Here is a 5,610-nt window from a genome sequence, read left to right as displayed (position 1 = left end):
ATATGTAAATATACAAAGTTACCCTCATATACTTTGCGCACAACCAGATTTAATAAGAAAACGAACAGGGTTAGGGCCAAATGACATAAAGTGATAGGGTATTTAAATATAAAGGACGTGTTCTAACATTTATAAAGCCAGGTAAAGGACAACCACTAAATACTCATGCAAAAGTAAAAAAAAATAAATTTTGCTATTTTGTCATAGTTAAACTAAAATTTATAAACCTATAAATAAATTTATCTCTCATATTATAAACCTACCATATTTTAGGTGCTGTTTGTTTTTTCAGAGGAAAAATGTCTGTAGTCTGCGGACCACAGCTTAGAAAACGAATGACAAGCCAAGGTCACTTTAGAATAAGAGCTCGAAACAAACCGAGCTCAAGTTATTGTAGGTCAAAAACGAGCCGCACTCTAGAGTCTAGACTAGTTGAGCTTGGGCTCGGGTCGGCTCGTTTACACCCCTATTGACAACAACAAAACCCCATAGTAATCAAATTAAGAATGACCACTGTTAATATCATAATATATCATAAGCAACAACAATAGAAACAATCTGGATCAATTCATTCCCTTACGAAACCTTAAACGGTAATTGAAATCAAACTTAAACATAAATAAATCAAACATAATAAAATTCTTAACTAGCAATTATCAAGATATCAATTATCATTGGACAAGAAGCTTACCTTGTTGATAGATATGGACAATAGGTCGTCGGATGCAGGTAGTGAGCGGTGGCTGGAGGTGAGCGCCATGGAGAATGCAGGTGGCGGCGGCGCACCGGAGGTGGAGAGGCAGGTGACGGAGGTGGCGCACTGGAGGTGGAGAAGGCAGGTGGCGGCGGCGGCGCACCGGAGGTGGAGGGCAGGGGTGACGGGATGGATGAAAGGTGCTAGGGTTAGAGAGATTTTTTAGAGACTTGATGGAGATGGAAGAAATAAAGAATGATAATTTTAGAAGAGGTTAGAAGATTTGAAAAGTGGGTGGTCCATATCTGCGCGAAAAAGAGGGCGCGCAGACGTTTTTTAATGAAATGTCTTCCGAAAAACAAATAGTCTGCAAACTTAAACGTTTGCGTGTGGTCTGCGCGGTGCAGACAAAAGAGGCCAGGAAGATCTTTTGTGAAAAAACAAACACCACCTTACTCTCAATTTCTATATTCTAGCTATTTTATTTGTTATTATTTTTTTAAAATTTTCTTCCATGCATTAGGTACAAGCTTTTGGTAATGTTTGGCATGTTTGTGAAGAATTAAAAAAAAGGGTGTTTAGTACTTTAGTTGGTTATTGAAATAGAGAGCATGTTTGGGATTGAGTTTGAAAAATGTTTATTGGCTTATTGGTGTTTTTAAAAAGCCAATAAGTTAAAATGTATTTGACAATCACAAAAATCTTTTTTATTTTAGCTTTTTGAAAGGGTTAAAAAACAGTTTTTCAAAAACCCCAAATCCTGACTTTTCAAAATGACTTTTTGAAAAAGCCAATAAGCCAATAAGCATTTTTCAAACTCAATCCCAAACATGCTCAGAATAATCTATTACCTCCCCCATCCTATTCACCTTAAAATACTCTAAATTTATTTCATCCATTCTCTTCTTTTTTTAAAAAAAAATTAATTCCCAATTTCACACTTTATCAACTCCATCACCCTCCAACCACCGTTGCCGTCACACCCTCCCATCACCACCACCAACACCAACCACCACCACCGCCAACCACCATTAACGCCCACCACCACCTACCACCACCGCCTACCAACCATCTTTCCCAGCCCATTGCCACCACTGCCCGCCACCCATACACCTGGATCAAGTAAAGATTTTGAATTTCTGACAAGCTACCGTAGTTCTTATCGCCTAATCAATAAAATTATGAATATAATTATAGTTATTCACTAAACAAAAACCTTCATTCTTTTAAATCAAAATAAGTTCTCAAGTTTATGCTCGTAGTACAAATCAAAGTACATATTTAAATTTTAGATACGTGAATAATGCATCTATTCTCAAGATATTGGAAGGAAGAATAGAAATAGATAAATACTTTACAGTTTAATAAATAGAGATGAAGATAGATAATGGAATATCTACGTACTTTATATACACAAAATCGTACATATAATACATAATTTACCTACTTTTCACCACACCGTCTAAAGCCGCTTTAATACATCAAACACTTGTAAGATGTCTTAAATTCAGTAAAGTTAAGAGGCCCGCAATCCCATTCGTAGATTAAATGCAGTTTGACACGTTTAAAATGACAGTGACACTAATGGGGTTCAGTGAGCAAGTGGAGTATGAGCATGCATCAGTTGAAAGATCATATCATATTCTGGTGATCAAATTAAAGTTATTTTTTTAGACAGCGATCGTAACATTGACATGGATCACAACGACACCAGCGACGACACCAACAAATTCGTAAGCGGCGCAGTTGACTACAAAAGCCGTCCGGTCCTCAGGTCCAAATCCGGTTGCTGGCGCTCTGCATGTTTCATCATTGGTAATATTCAAGTTTAAACCTCGGAAACACACACTAACTTTAGCATAATCTTTTCAGCATGTTAATGTTCTATGCATGCAGGTGTTGAAGTGGCGGAGAGATTTGCATATTATGGAGTCAGTTCAAATTTGATCACCTACTTGACCGGACCATTGAGGCAATCGATGGCAACAGCGGCGGAGAACGTCAACATCTGGTCCGGAACGGCAATGCTCCTTCCCTTAGTCGGAGCTTTCATCGCCGATGCTTTCTTCGGTCGATACCTAACTGTTATAATTGCTTCTCTGCTCTATATTCTGGTTTGTTGTCCGTTTGCCTTTTATTTTGCCAGTAACCATGAATTTACACACGAAATACCCAAACCAATTTTATTATACCTCAAATCCACACACCAACGACCAACTTTCCAAACCTATACAAAACAACTAATAATTAAAACATTTGACCAAATATATGTTTGCCGTACTGAATTATAAAAACGAGTCTTCATTTTTAACATATTTCGATATAAAAGAATATATGCAATATTTGGTTTGTCTTCCTTGAATATTCACTATGAAATTTGAAAGTTCACCATATATATTAAGCAAATCGTATTGAAACAGGCACTTGCATGTCTAGCCTTTTCAACTTTGATTCCGTCTAACTGTAAACATGCTACTGATGGCTCATCATGCTCTCCAAAGATTCAAGTTATCATCTTTTTCATATCTTTATATCTTGTGGCAATTGCTCAAGGTGGGCACAAGCCATGCGTGCAAGCTTTTGGGGCTGACCAGTTTGATGCAGACGATCCAGAAGAACTCAATTCCAAAAGATCATTCTTTAACTGGTGGTATTTTGGATTGTGTGCGGGGCCTACAGTCGGGATCTTTGTTGTTAGTTACATTCAAGATAAACTTAGTTGGGGTCTTGGATTTGGGATTCCCTGTGTCATCATGGGTTTTGCACTCATAGTTTTCTTGTTTGGAACCATGACTTATCGGTTTGGTGAGAAAACCCATGAAAAAAACGCATTTGTGCGAATCGGCCGCGTGTTTGTAACAGCTGTTCGGAATAGGAGAGTTAAGTTGTTGGCAATCTCTGCAGAAGTGGAGGCTTCTGGAAGAATCCCTCATCAATATTCTCAGCAATTCAGGTAATGAAACCAACCAGTTCGTATTATGTGGCATCGGATTAATTCCAAATATCTTGTTAATATTGGGTTAATGGCAGATTTCTCAACAAAGCTTTGGTTTCCTCTAGCGAAGATGGACCCGTTTGCAGTGCTGATGAGGTGGAAGAAGCGAAGGCGGTTCTTAGACTAATTCCAATATGGGTTAGTTGTTTAGGGTATGGAATTGTATTTTCTCAAACTTCCACATTCTTCACCAAACAAGGAGCTACCATGGACCGATCAATCGGGTCAACCTTTAAGATTCCACCCGCCACACTACAATCTTTCATTGGCCTCTCGGCTTTAATCCTCATTCCCATCTATGACACCATTTTAGTTCCTGTAACCAGAACTGTTACAAGCATACCTTCTGGCATAACAATGCTTCAAAGAATTGGAACAGGGATCTTCCTATCTACATTTACAATGGTCGTTGCAGCGGTCGTTGAGTCAAAAAGACTCAAAACGGCTCGTGAGTATGGATTAGTGGACGATCAGAGTGCGACGGTCCCAATGAAGATATGGTGGTTAATACCTCAATATTTGTTGGCAGGAGCGGATAACGTGTTTACCATTGTGGGTATGCAAGAATTCTTTTATGACCAAATGCCGAGGGATTTGAAAAGTATAGGTTTAGCACTTTACCTCAGTATTATGGGAATTGGTAACTTTCTAAGCAGTTTTATAATCTCAATCGTTGAGAAAACGACAGGCGAAAACGGAGAAGATGGTTGGATATCTGATAACTTGAATCAAGGGCATATTGATCACTTTTATTACCTTCTTGCTGGAATCGGTGTAGGCGCATTTATAATGTTTATATGCGCTTCAAAATTTTATGTTTATAATGGAGAAAGAGGCATCTGATGTGTTGTTTTTGCCCTCTTTGTCCTAGCTGGTTTTAAGTATGAGTGTGCTAACTTTTGTAATAGGTATTATGGTAGTTGCTTAGTTATGTTGTAAGTGGTGAAGATTTGCTGCGAACTAATGTTGGATGTAAACTGTTAATGACGAACTTATTCAATCAGTGGAACTTTTGAAGCATCGGCTGTTTAGGGTCGGAACGATTTATAATACCATGTTCAAATTAAGAAAATACATTTTCTCTTCTGGTTTTGATCAAAAGTATGTACATAATACAAAAAGACTCTCACAATTGTATTAATAGTTGGTGGATAATGTTAACGGGGTGAACTAAAAATGATGGTAAAATGAAAGTACTTTACTATAAAATCCTAAAATAAACTATGAGACTAAAATTGATAACTTTGAAAACTACAATGACCAAAACCGAAGTTCACTCTTATTTAAATAATAATACAAAAGTAACATCAGTATTTAAAACAAGTCGGGTTAGACGTAGTGTTAGATTTAGTTCTTGTGAACCTTGCGTGAAACACGGGCCACACACAATTTTCTTTATAAAGTAGGACATTTTGGTCATTTCATATAAATTAACAGAAAAAGTCTAACATAGTCTCAGAGACAATATTATGATTAAAATATAATACGACAGTAGCGCAATGGGTTTGAAGGTTTCAATTTGGATGAACTGGTTTGAACATTCACATCCAATTCCTATCTCTGTCTCTATAACTTATGTAAAATATATAATTCTATAGATTATCTTTTATCTTATAAATACCTTCCACATCTCATTCCCTCTCTATATTGTTTTTATGTAAGTGTTTCCATTCCTTTTCTTTCGTTCGTTAGGTATAAACAACAATGTATGTGGTACAAATCAAAATGCATTTTAAATTTTACAGATGTGAATAATGAATTTATTTTGAGGTTGAAAAGAGAAACAAAAGTAGATAAATACAAAAGAATAAGAATGAGTGTTCTTAAAATGACCAAATTAACTACATACAAAGTGGGTCTATAATATACAATTTACCTACCTTTACGCAACACCTTCTAAAGCCTCTTTTAGACATCAAAC

At 36.8% G+C, this 5,610-nt stretch overlaps 1 pseudogene; it reads left to right on the top strand.

Annotated features, from left to right (window-relative positions):
• The first annotated feature begins 3,028 nt into the window (after positions 1-3,028).
• LOC143581384 (protein NRT1/ PTR FAMILY 5.10 pseudogene) lies at positions 3,029-4,609 on the top strand (annotated as a pseudogene).
• Positions 4,610-5,610: the final 1,001 nt, after the last annotated feature.

This window comes from Bidens hawaiensis, unplaced genomic scaffold (assembly GCF_021521415.1).
Source record: "Bidens hawaiensis isolate Kalapana, Puna unplaced genomic scaffold, B.hawaiensis_p1.1 tig00030894_1, whole genome shotgun sequence".
NCBI lineage: Eukaryota > Viridiplantae > Streptophyta > Magnoliopsida > Asterales > Asteraceae > Bidens > Bidens hawaiensis.
The sequence above is the reverse complement of the archived record's forward strand: the minus strand, read 5'-3'. Positions and strand labels throughout refer to the sequence as shown.